The sequence below is a fragment of the Canis aureus genome, chromosome 31 (genome assembly GCF_053574225.1).
Source record: "Canis aureus isolate CA01 chromosome 31, VMU_Caureus_v.1.0, whole genome shotgun sequence".
NCBI classification, from domain to species: Eukaryota; Metazoa; Chordata; class Mammalia; order Carnivora; family Canidae; genus Canis; species Canis aureus.
The window spans coordinates 24,772,870-24,786,611 of record NC_135641.1 but is presented as its reverse complement, the minus strand read 5'-3'; the positions used below and the strand labels follow the sequence as shown (position 1 = coordinate 24,786,611).

The window sequence follows — 13,742 nt, the reverse complement described above, 5'->3', positions numbered from 1 at the left end:
TTGCTTTCTAGTAACTTGTGGGTATGCCTATAACTTTCCTGTGTCTTGAAGGCCCTTTAGTGTTGTTCACAGTATCCAAATACCTACCTTTCCACGTCCAGGTTAGACACTTTTCCCTCAGAGCCTTCTTTGATCTCTCTGGCTGATAGAAATTTTACGCCTTATGAAAGTCCCAGAGCACTTTGCTGGTCCCTTCCTCAGGAAACTTAGCACTTGCCACATTGAATCAGAATTATTTATTCACCTACTTATTTCCTATTTCTTCTCTATACTATACGCCCCTTAGTGACAGTACCTTATCTGAGTTATCTTTGTCCCCAACTGCATGCTGAAGCTTCTCCTACTGCCCTATGCATGATAGATGCTCTGTGCATCGATTTAATTGGATTTTTTTCTAACATTCAACTTGCTCCAGAAAAGTTTCAACATAGGATTAGATAAATAGTTGTGGAGCAGAGGAAAGAATACATCTATACACACACAGATAAAATGACTAAAGTCTATAATGAATTTGATGAAGTGTATTTGGATAACCCAATATTTAACTCATATTTAGAAAAGAAAAAAGATCCACTGTGCTGTGAATAGTGATTGTGTGTGACACAGGACTCAAATCTTGACCAGGGCCACCAAAGGAATCAAAATGTCTGGCACGGTATTTGCTCAACACGAGTGTTTAGCTGAGCACAACAGATGAAAATCTATCCCACTGAGGGTTCACTGACTATACAGAGTGAATGTGGAGCATATTGTGACCGAGGAGATATGGTCACAGGAGAAAGAGTAAACAGGTCTGTCCTAATTTGCTTATTTGCCATTCACTTATTCGTCCAACACACTTTTATAGGGAAGCCTCTATGTCTAGCACCACACTTGCCACGCAGATACAAAAATGAGTAAGAACATTGTGGTTTAGCTCTTTGGGCCAGCCGTATGTATTATCTATGGCTGCTTTCCCTCGACAACTGCAGCGTTGAGTAGTTCTGACAGAGACTATATATCCTGCAAAGCCAACCATACTTATTACGTCATCTGTCCCTCTACAGAAAGTGTGTTGATCTAATTTATAGCCTAGTTTAAAAGTTATTAAAATGCACTGGAGAGAGTGCCATGTGGGGTGAGGACAGGTTTCTATGGGAGACCTACGCAATCTTGGAAAACCAAGGAAAGCCTCTTGGGCTAGGACCCTAGGGACAGAACCCACATGTCCCTTGCTTACTGTTCTATTACAAGTGCCTGAATGGTGTCCAGCGCACAGTAGGTTGCTCAGTAAGTATTTAATGAATGCATGAAAGAATAAAGTCACTTCTAAGGTGTGGAAGAGTGACTGGAGTAACCCAGGATATGTGTGGAGAGATGGATAGAGAAGGGGGCAGCACATGCTATGGCCCTGAGGCAAGAGAGAGCCAAGTATCATGGAGAGCAGATGCAGTGCGGCTGGCAGGAGCATAGAGTGTAGGAGTGGGGTGTGGGAATAAGGAGGTAAGGCTGGAAGATAAGAAGGATCCAGACCAGGCAGGACTTTTTAAGCCTCTTTTTGGAGTTAGGACTTTATCCTGAAGTTCATAGAGAGCCACTGATAAGTTTAAAGTAGGACAGGTACAAGTTCCAAGAGTTATTTCAGAAAGACCACTTTGGAGGGCAGGTCCAGGGCATAGCTGGTTAAGTAAGATTTGTGGCAGAAACCCAGGGGCCTGCACTAAGATCATGACACTGATGATAGCTATCAGTGGAGTCATGCTGACATGACTTGGTGGTTGAATGTGAGGGGATGAGGAATCAGAGAGAGGGAGGAGTTAAAGATGATGACAAGATTTCTATCTCAAGAATCTGGGTAGAAGGCAGGGTCCTTCACCGAGATGGGGAACACAGGAAGAATAAAAGATTAAAGAGGAGGGAAAATATTGACTCGATTTTGGGCATGCTGCATTTGAGGAGCATACAAGGTATCCACAAGGAAGTTAAATATGTGGGTTTGGAGCTCGGGTGGGTAATCCAGTCTGATGATGATCTAAAATTGGGAGTCATTAGAATCTAGACAGTAATTAAAGCCATTAGAGCAGATAAAATTGGCCTGGGAGAGTATGTAGAGTGAGAAAGGAAGGGTCAAAGAAAAAAACTTGGAAAACCTGAGGCATTCCAACATGAATAAAGGAACAGGACCCAAGCCGTCCTTCCCAAGGATTAAGACAGCATTTAGGATGATAGGAAGAAAATCAGTACAGTTTGGTGTGTAGAACCAAGACACATGATGTAGTGAGGATAAGAGTTTCAAACGATTAAGAAAGGTCTACTGCAATAAATATGGCAATTTATTTTTTTTTTAATTTTATTTATTTATTCATGAGAGACACAGAGAGAGAGAGAGAGACACAGGCAGAGAGAGAAGCAGTCTCCCAGGTCTCCAGGATCAGGCCCTGGGATGAAGGCAGGTGCTAAACTGCTGAGCCACCTGGGCTGCCCAAGATGGCAGTTTAGACAGAGGCAGGACAGCTTTGCTATTGCCTATCGTGACATGATGGCAGCTTGGGTAGGAGAGGGGGGAGCCGAAGCAAGGTGCAGTGAGCGAGCCATGAATGGGAGATGAGGAAGCCCAGCCAGCAGCACAGTGTAGGAAGGAATTGGGGTGGGTAGGACAGCTGCTGAGAGGGGTGGAGGGAGGTTTCTTTTCTTTCTCTGTCTTATTTGGAGTCAGGAGATCTTCGATCATGCTTACACATTAACTGGGAGCAAACAATAGTCTCATTTTAATCAATCACTGGGAAAACTTGGCTTCTGCAGAGGACTTCACATGTTTTGTCCTGTTAGAGAAAGAAAATTCAGTAGCCCAGGGTGTTCTCTTTTTATACTTCGTTTCCAGGAAGCTTGGAATCAAATTCAGTTCCCCTCAATGTCTGGTAGTATTTGGTACCACTTCCTTCACTTGCTTTCTGTTCTGTTTTATATCTAAATACCTTGTTTTTAAAGAATAATGATCATGAGCAGCTTACAAGTTGACAAGCACAGCATGTGTCCCCCATTCCCCTCATGTTTTCCCATGTGCCCCTGTGGTCAGGTCCTCTGCTTTATGTGGCAGACACAATGCTACGGGAGTAACAGTGTTGCTGCTTCTGCAGTCCAGTTGAGACAGACATGAACCAAACGATTGTGCTCCTAATTGCAACTGTGATCAGTGGACCAAAGGAAAGTGCTGGAATCCCTAAGAACCTGAGGGATCAGGAGAAGTGTCCTTGAGACTGAAGGATGAACTTGGAAATGGGCAGGATAACCTCCATTCTAAATGAAATCTCTTTGGAGACCTTGTTAAGCAATCATTCGGCTCCTGCCTAGACACTTGCAGTGGTGGGAACCAGCGCTGCATTTTTGGGCAGTGCCAACAGTCAGGGCAGAATTTGACTCATGTAACCTCCACCCAGATGTCTATACTTGAGTCCACACAAATAACCTGAACTTCTGTCTTGCACGGTGCTTCACGACCAGAGATGGTGGTGATAAGCCCCACCTACGCACACCTATAGGCAGCTCTGCTCTCTCATAGTTAAAAACAGGTTTTCCAATTTTCATTTTCCTTGTTTCCAGATGATGTCATGTTTATAGTGACTTCTAATGGTTTCCAAATATCCCTTTGTAGCTTCCATCGAAATACAATTCCTCGTTCCTGTATATAGAATTGTTAGCTAGAAACCTGGCTGTCCTGGGTGCGGGGGGGAGGGGAGACTATATTTTCCAGCTTCTCTTGCAGCTAGGTGCAGTGGATTATTGGTAAATTTTTATCACCTCTTCTAGAAGGAAAAAAACAAAAGCCCTGATTATTATCTGTAGTGTTCATTCTCTCATATCCAATTTTAAGCAACTAACCATGACTCACTGAACATGGACTCGGAAGGAAAAGTACACAATGGGCACTCACATGCCATACGAGTGGACTCTAGCACACCCCCAGCTAAGTGGGACCACACGATGAAGTTCTCAGTGGGATATGAGTGGAAGCACTGTATTATTAACTGTCCAGTTGTGCCTTAAATGGAAGTGGGGGACCTCTACTCCCCCTTCTTCTTTTTCCAGTGGCCTGGAATCCAAACACGGTAGATAATCTACCAATCTACCATGTTGCCATAGATAAAGATAACAGAGCAACAAGATAGGAGGAGCCTGGCTTCCAAATATTTTAGTGCTACCTGGCTAGACCTAGTTTCCTTGTGGGTGATTTTTTATATAAACAAGTAAGACGTTTCTAGCTTGTTTCAGCCATTATCATTTTAGGTCTCTGCTAGCAACAACTGAACCTGTATCTGACATGACAGAGTCATCCATCACAGAATGGCAACCAGACCACTGCTCCAGCATCATCCAAAACCCTGCTACTAACAAGACATGGTATGAGCAGGTGAATTAGACATTCCCCCTGGTCTGGGGAGGCCAGCTCAGGACAAAAAGGTGGCATGGACTCAAGTTGCTGTGAAGTAAGGTGCAGGTCATGAGGGCTCAAAGTCAGCATGGATAGGCAACCACACGGAACTACTCTTATTCTGAATGAGGCAATGTTCGAACCCAGCCATCAAAGATCGTCAGAATTTTGACAAGTAGAAAGGAGCAGCAAAGCATTCCAGGCAGAGGGATTGTACTTCTCATTCAGATTTTAGATTCCAATCATTCTGAAAATGTGATCCCTCAAAAAATCTCTAGACTGTTATTTTTTCCCTTGTAATAGAGCAAATTAATATTGTAAAACTATGACAAAAATGTTTAAAATATTGAAGAGAATCAATTGTTTTCTGAGTTTCTGATCCCCGCCCCATTTACAAAGAAGCCCTTGATTTGTTCATTTCAAAGTGTTTTGGTGGATTAATTAAAGCATTCCTCTAAGTGCTTTCCTAGGCAGCACTTTCTGGGCTTATTTTTGAATTACTAAAGGTTCCTAAAGACACTAAAACTTCATTCCTTAAAAAAAAAAAATCTATAATGCAACCTTTTCACTAATGCAAAGGCCTCTTTTCTAGTTAGTTTTTCTTTCTTTCTTTTTTTTTTTTTTAAAGATTTTTATTTATTTATTCATGAGAGATACAGAGAGAAAGAGAGGCAGAGACACAGGCAGAGGGAGAAGCAGGCTCCATGCAAAGAGTCCGATGTGGGACTCGAACCCGAGAATCCGGGATCACGCCCTGAGCCAAAGGCAGGTGTTCAACCGCTGAGCCACTCAGGCATCCCTCCAGTTAGTTTTTCTTAAGGGAAGAAATGGCATGTTTCTTTTTTGTTGCTTCATGGTGCCCACCACAGCAGTGAGCACAAGAGAAGGTCTCAAGAAATATTTACCAGTGTGAACAGGAGTCATAGAATTTAAAACTATGAAGGGGGATGCTGGGATTGTGGGTGAGGATGGGACTTCATAAAGGGTCGGGAGATGGGAAGAACAAGTCTGGCAGGTGCATGATCATCTTAGGAACGAGCCTCTGAGATCCCCCAGCAGATCCTTCCGGCAAAGCTCCTGTCTCCTTTTCTCTTCATTGCATGGGTCAGAAAGCAGAGGCCCTGGGGGGGAAATGGCATTAATGGAAGTGTCAAAGCTACTGCGTCTTAGAGCCAGCCAGCTTTCCAGTGCTTTTCCAAGTTAACTGATCCTTGTTCTCAATTTGGTTTTCAAAGTTGTGGTATCCAAAAAACATGATAAGAAAGAATCCTATGGAGTTTTTGACATGCACATTCACATTGTGTTTTTTCCTCAGAAAAATAATGCATAGATGAATATATAGTAGTGGGAGAGCAAAGTCACATCGTGAAATCCCAAGGCTTGAAGATATAAATCCTTTTCATGAGAATAAAGTTTGGGGGTTCCCCCAACTCATCTGAACATCCAGGTGCTACCTTCCTAGCTTCTTCCTCTCTGTAGAGTGAGAGGAAACAAGCCAGGCAGGCAGATTCCCCAAGGAAAATCAGACAGAGCAGAAAAACTTGAATTGCCATGGGGCTACGTGAGGCTAAGCCTGTGATTCAAAGAAAGAGGAGCTCAAGGAACCAAGATGGTGCAGTCAGGACAGCACAGATGGGAGCTAGTTCTTGTTAGATGCTAAAGAAATGGACAAACTTGGGGTTCTTAATTGGAGCAGCCATAAATAATCTACTTGAACCCCTCTAACATATCACCAGCAAGGTATATTTATAAGGAAAACTTTTTATGCAGGAGGCAACATGTGAGACATGTTTGGATCAGGTTCTGGCCCAAATTTTAGTAACTTTTTTGTAACTTGGACATTTTATCCTCTTTCTGAATCTCAGTTTCTTTATCAACAAATGGGATCTCTCTTCCACAGCCAGTGACTGGTACCTCCTTCCTATGTTTAAGATAACAATACTTACATTCCCAAGAGAAACTCAACTTTTCTGATCACAGTTACTCTGCATTATCATTAACTTCTGTAGAGTCCTGAGAGTTATTTTCTTTTGCTTCTTTATTACTTAACAATTGGCTAAATTATTCAGTTCATAACCCATTTAATGATTCAAGTCCTACAAGAACCAAGAAAAATGATATACAGTGTTACTTTATTTTTTGCAGTTGGAAGGAAAAACTGTCCATATACTTAGCAAAGATAATATTTATTTGCATTACTCTAGAGAGGTAGAAGGAGTCACATAATTTTAAATTGAGTTTACATTTTCCTGAACTCTCATTCATAGTTCAGGTCTTTAAAGATAAATTATCCCTAAATTTGGCCCAGAGATTTCTCTCTATATTGGGCCAATGGCATATACGATTATAGTTCAAGCCACAATCATTTCAAGCTTAAACTCATGGAATAGCCTATTTATCCATCTCCCTTCTCCTCATGTCCACCTCCCTTTGCCGCCCACCCCACCAAGTCTATTCTGACCATAGTAGCTAGGTGAGCCATTTAAAACCTAAGTCAGGTCACGTGACACCTCTGCTCAAAAAGCTTCAGTGACTTCCTGTCTCACTCAGAGTCAGAGCCATAATCACATTCAGGCCCTGGCATGCCATTAGGCTCCCCTGTTGCCTCTCAGACTTCATCTCTGAATGCTTTCTCCTCAGGGACTCTGCTCTAGTTGTACTGGCCTCCCTGCTATTCTCAGGCACACTCCCATGACAAGATCTTTTCAAAAGATGTCCCCTTCATCACTTCCCCTCCAGATGGCAATAAGGTGTGTTACTTCCTAAAGACCTTGGTTCAAATCTCTCCTCTACTAAACAGTAATGCTCTGCACTCATGGCTTGTTATTTCTCTTCACCCGATGTATTCTTCAACATAGCACTCAGCACCTGTTATATTTCCTATTCATGTCTTTCCTGTCCGTTTCATCCCACTAGAATATATAGCTCTCTGGGCTCAGAGAGTTTGTCTATTGGATTCATCCTTTTTGTATCTCTAGTGCTTAGAAGTATGTGTGGCATATAGTAGGCATTCAATAAATATTTATTTTAAAATATTCAGAGTGATCTATTTTTCTTCATGTTTTGACTATTTTATTGAACAAGGTACTCTTCCTCTGACACAATCATTTGAATTAAGAAAAATTTATTTTTGGAGCACCTGGGTGGCTCAGTCAGTTAAATGTCTGCCTTTGGCTCAGGTCATGATTTCAGAGTCCTGGGTTTGAGCCCCACGTTGGGCTCCACACTCAGCAGGGAGCCTCCTTCTCCCTCTCCCTCTGCCCTTCTCCCACACACCCCCATGCTCCCTCTCTCTCATGCTGTCTGTCTCTCTCTCTCTCAAATAAATAAATAAAATCTCTAAAAATTTTTATTTTTTTCTCAGATATAGAAACAATGACCACAAAAAAGATCCCTCTGAGATCACTACCAAGAATGGCAAAATTCAGGGCAGCATGGAAGGGCCGAGAGAACAGTCAACTAGATGAAGTTCAGGAGACTTGAAGGGCCAGAAGTCCTATCCTGTCACCCATCACAGGGCTGTTTCTATCATGTTTAGAGACATACAAATAACAGATTTATATCTGTCCTCCTGGGTAACGTGAGCAATTTTACAGGCAGAGGTGCTAACTGTATCATCCATGAAAGTTACTATACTGATGTGAAGATCTTTTTTTAGATAGGAAAACTGTCTTATTGAGTCTCTGCATGTTCACATTATCAGCTGGCTTGGGCTCATTTGGCTGAGATGTCATGAGGTGTCAGAAGAAAAAGTACACCAAGAACAGGGCCCAGAGCCCCAGTGGGAGCTTTCAAATCTGAGCTCAACCACTCCACACTGAGTGAGTCCAGGCAAGCCACTTAACTTCTTCCAGGCCGTAGTCGTTCTCTTCAGCAAAATATGAGTCACAAGCAATCCCTGCTTTGCCACCTCATGGCATGATATAACCAGCGTGAGAACTTCTCTAGGTATATAGGACTCCACACAAACTGCTCCATAAATGACTAAATGCCATTACTTGAGTCCTTAGGCTGATTCCTGAAAAGATGAATAGGCATGTCTAAGTAAATGGTCCCATCTTTTCCTGCCCATCACCAACAGAGGGGAACTAGGGAAGGTCAGTCTTATGGCATCAGATTTTAGGTTCTGTACTTGGGGATTTGTTCATTTATTCACAACACATCTACTGAGCACCTACGATGTGGGAGGTGTTGAACCGCAGACTTTGTAGGGAGAATAGACTTCAATGTAATCCAGTCTTGTCCTTAAGGTGCTCACACAGAATAGTGAGGAAGACCACACACACATACCCCGAAACCTGTCATATGACATAGAAAGAGATTTGTCAAAAGAAAGACCCCTGGAATGAAATCAATTCACACAGCCTTGGCAGTCACTTCTGTTCTCCGGGCTTTAGTTTCATCTTCAGCAAAAGTATAATAATCACAGGGCGATTATGAAGATCAAGATGGGATAGTATTTTGTTTAGGTGCTTTGTTAACTGTGAATTGCCATTCATGAGTCAGTTCTTCTGTCTCTCCTCTTCTTTTTCCTCCTCCTCATTCCTTTCCTTCCCTCTACCCCTCTGCTTCTCTCTCCTTGCTCCTTCTCCTTTTCTCTGTTCTCTCTTTGCTTTGGTAGGAGCCCCACTGTGCATCACTGAGACATTCTCACAATTAGCTGAATCTAGTTTGATCGTTAAAGTGACAGCCCAGTTGGAAATCTTTGATCCAACATGTTTCCTTATTGTATTACCTGATAGCTAAGAGTTGCTAATGGATCTAACCCTAGCCTGACTTAGATGACATTTTTTCCCCAGTCTGTTGCTACACATAGGATATAGAATTGAATGAAGGTGAATAATGATCTTTATTTCCTAAAGGTTTGAATATAAGTGGAGGTGGGGGAAGTGTTTAGACACAAAATGTAAAGTGCTCAATATTTCAAATTGATTAGCATTTAGGAACAAAACAGACATACCCATAACTTCTCGGTTCAACCGTTTCATGTTCTCTTCTTCCAACAAAGCCTTGATTCCTAGAAACTGTGTCCTAGAAAGGAGAGCAATCTGACCAAGGTCAGGCAATTAAATTAGCAACAAAAAGTCTAGAACTCAAATCTCCTGATTCTCATTCCATTCTTGTCCCCTACCCCTAGGGCTAGCCTCCAGGTCCAATGGGATGAGTAGCCACAGGCTCTTACTCTTTCCATAAGCTCCCTCCTCTTCCTCTTACCTCCCCCAGGAGGTTTAGACATTCCTCCCTCTTTCCCTACCCTTAATCCTCCCCCACTCCAACCTTCTTTTTGAGTCACACCTTCTGATAGTTGAGACTCTCAAGTTGAGCTTGTGTATAGCCAGGTGTCACGCGACCTGTGCTCCACATTTCTGTCACCGCAGTAAGCACTGTTTCACATAATCTTCACAAAAATTGGCAAGGTGTCATTCTGACCTTACAGACTAATCAACTGAAGCTCAGAGAACTGTTTTACTTGCCCCAGGTTACACAGTTAGAAAGTAGTAAGGCCAGGATTTGCATCAGACCTAGTGCCAGAACTGATTATTGCCTTATTGCCCCCCTCGGCACAGCTCTGACCTTGCAAAAGGGAACCCAGTGGTTTAAGTAAATACCAAGGGGTAATTGACTCCTAGCTCTTCTGCTGTGGGGGGGAGATGGCACAATGATCCTGGACTCCTGAACATTTCTGAATCCCTTAACTACATACTAAGCAATAAGAACTACAGTGAGTCACTTCGCTCCCCCTCAGACAGGATAAGTAATAATGCCTCCATAACAAGAGTTGTGAAAATTAAGGATTAGAATGGATAATGTTTGAGAAAGCATCAGGTAGTCTGTAAAGAACCATATAACTATTTGGTTTTAATAAACGGCTTGTGATTTTCTTAATCCAAAGGTTAATGATGATATTGTTTACACTATTTTATTGTAAGCCTCCTCAAATACTTTGATTAAGTGGGTAGTCTAAGATAATAAGGGCATGAATAATTAAAATATTTTATTGGATTTTTTGTCTCATTTTTCCATAAAAGAAGTTGGCTTATAGCTTATAATGCATACATATCATGCATGCATTTCCCTAGACCAAAAAAAAAAAAAAAAAGATAACTGTTGTCATCTTAATAAACATTTACTGCGCACATACTCTGTGCCCCAAAACTGGTCCAAATACTCTATTTCTCATTATCTCATCTAATTATAAAGAGGTAGGTACCATTACTATCTTCATTTTATAGATGGGAAAACTGAAACTCAAAGCACCTAAGTGACTTGACTAAGGTCACACAAACTGTTAAGTGAAAATGACACAAGTTTTTAGAACTACACACAATATATTTGACATTACTTTATACCACCTCTGTCAAAATAAAACTTGTCAAAATAAAACTTGTCAAAAACTTGAGTCGCTGGCCTCAAGGTATCTAGCAAAGTAGAACATAGGCAAAATGTTAAAACTAGTAATGTGTGTGTGTGTGTGTGTGTGTGTGTGTGTGTGTTTATAAAAGAGACAGAAGGGATGGAAAACAGGTAAAAAAGCATAATGAAAACTTAAGCTAAAGAAAACCACTGTAATTGACCACAGAGTATAGGCCTGTACCTTATCACATAGAGAGACATTGCATGCTACTGGTTCATTGGCCAACAAATGATTGAGCACTTACTATGTACAAGGACAAGTGTTCAAGTCTATAGAATAAGAACACAAAATCACAGAACCTCCTTCTTGGACCTCATAAACGTCTAGATAAGTTGTCAGATAAATGCACTTGAATTATTTTGTGTGTAAGTGTGTATTTACCACTTAAGTAAATTGCCTCTGGGGTGTGCTCAAAATTGGTTCTTATCTGAACTGCTCTTTTATACAACTGTTTAAGGAAAGGAATAAGGAAGAATGTGCAACATTGGGAAACAAAAGAATAGGATTTGGAGAATAACATGAGTTCTTAAATTGGTCAAGACATTGGGACATAGATACTTTTATTTTCAGTAGAACTTTGCAAAAAAAAAAAAAAAAAAAAAGGAAAAAGAAAAAATCCAATGTCCTGAAAGCTAAATAAAGCAAACTGGGCCTCTGATTCCCCAAGGTTCAGATTAAGAGCCCAACTCTTCCGTGGAGGACGGGAGGAATGAGAGACTGGGTTTCCATTATAAATAACCCCAGAGTTCAGTCAATAGCAATTTCTTTTGAAGCCTTTTAAGAAACCTGGGACGAGGCCAGCAGAGAGGTACCCACTGGGCCAAGCCAGGAGAGAAAGGAAATATCTATAGCTGATATCACTTTGTATAGCACTTACTGCTGCATCACAGCAGAAGAAAGCACCAGTGATGGCAGAAGTGTCCCTTGGCTGGAGGGCCCTGTCATCAAAATTTCTCTCCTCCACCATGCAGGCAACATGGCCTCAGCTCCCCTCTCGTAGTATCTTTGCATTCCTCCACCTCAGAAAACAGAAAGTCTTGGAGTTAGAAGCCTAGACATTGACATCCCAGTCCATCCAGGCAGCTCTTGGCATAAGCAGGTTATCCTACCTGTTCATGTGAGATTCCTCATCTTCCCCTATGACCCACTTCACAGGCTACAGAGTCACTCAGGGGACATCACAAGTGCTAAAGCACATTAGGATGTGATCAAATTTGTAACATAAAGGAATAAGTTAAAATGTAAAAGTTTTAAATACAGCTGTCCATACTCGCCCATAGTTGAAAACAAAAATGAAACTAGTGAATTAAGCATACAAATTCACAGATACACACCCAGTCTACAAAGCATGGAACTCAAACCCCTTGACTGGTTTTTAAAGTCCTTCCCAATGCTTCTCTCTAGAATTGTCTCTCTGTGTACTCTTTATGTCTCTTCTAGTCCTATCAAATTAATCACCCAGTCACTCAAGAGTCCAGATTATGGGCTTATTCTTTAATATCTCCATTTATTTGTTACATTATTTCTACCTCTTAGAGTGCCTTTCTCCTTCATAGCTATACATCCAAACCTGCTGAAATGCAACCTCCTCCAGAAAAGAAGTTATCTCCAATTTTCTTTGTTGTAAGTCATGTCTACTTAATCTGAGCATCCCTAGTTATTTTTATTTGTGCCTTATATAATAATGTATATGTTTGTGATTTTTCAGTTTTCTTGGAAGGATTATGTCTAATTCTTCATTTCATCTACCAAGGAAATGATAATAGCCAGTGGCTAAGATGTATTGAGAACTCCTTTAATCCTCACAGTTAACTGAGGATGTTGATACTTCCATTTTCCTCATTTTGTAAATGAGAAAACAGGGAACAGAGAGGTCAAGAAAGCTTCCCAAGCACTCAGCTCTTAACTGGTCAAGTTGAAAAATGGGGACTTCAGGTGTAAATCCATTTTTCATATATATGCCTTCCATTATTGCATGTTATTAGCATAGGAAGTACCTAATAAATACTTATTAATGGAGTAAATGGACAAAGAAAGAAAGAGGGAAAGGAAGGAAGGAGAAGGAAGAAAGAAGAAGAAGAAGAAGAAGAAGAAGAAGAAGAAGAAGAAGAAGAAGAAGAAGAAGAAGAAGAAGAAAGAAAAGAAAGAAAGAAAAAAAGAAAGAAAGAAAGAAAGAAAGAAAGAAAGAAAGAAAGAAAGAAAGAAAGAAAGAATTAAAGCATAAGCATTCTCTTCCAAGCATAGGACTTCACCTTCTCTTTCAGGTGGTGCCACTCAGTGAGCATTTGTTGAATTAATGACTGAGTAATCCGCCCTAGAACAGATGTCTGGGGACTGCTGAGTCTAGAAAGCTCTCAAAGGGGAGTCATTCACTCATTCTTTCAGCACTTACTCATCATTCATTCATTCTTTCAAGGTTTATTAAAAGGCTACTATGTGCTAGGTAGATGGTGTAGGAATAAAAAATAAATCAGCCATGAGTCCTGGTCTTTGAGTGCTTACATTTTGATACCATGAGAATCTGCTAGTGTTTTTCTTTTTTTTTTTTTTCTTTTTTTTTTTTTATTTATGATAGGCACACAGTGAGAGAGAGAGAGAGGCAGAGACACAGGCAGAGGGAGAAGCAGGCTCCATGCACCGGGAGCCTGACGTGGGATTTGATCCTGGGTCTCCAGGATTACACCCTGGGCCAAAGGCAGGCGCTAAACCGCTGCGCCACCCAGGGATCCCTGCTAGTGTTTTTCAAGTCTAAGAACAGACATTGGCAGAGTAAAGAGGACTGAAGCTCAGGGGATGACCAACATAAACTTCAGAGGCGACTGCTAAGGACAAGTCTGGTGCCAACCATGAAGAAGCCTTCCCTTAAAGAGGAAATACAGCTGAAGATCATGAAGAATAACTGGATGACTCACCTATCAA

At 41.3% G+C, this 13,742-nt stretch overlaps 1 long non-coding RNA gene across 1 annotated transcript in view; it reads right to left on the bottom strand.

Moving 5' to 3' along the window:
• Positions 1 to 12,090, bottom strand: part of LOC144302572 (uncharacterized) — a 48,211-nt gene extending 36,121 nt beyond the window's left edge. Inside the window, exons 1-2 of the long non-coding RNA XR_013369486.1 lie at positions 11,701 to 12,090; positions 9,369 to 9,456 (exon numbers count right to left, since the gene is read on the bottom strand). This is a non-coding gene — a long non-coding RNA (uncharacterized LOC144302572). The remainder of the gene's footprint in view (positions 1 to 9,368; positions 9,457 to 11,700) is intronic.
• Between the last annotated feature and the right edge of the window lie 1,652 nt (positions 12,091 to 13,742).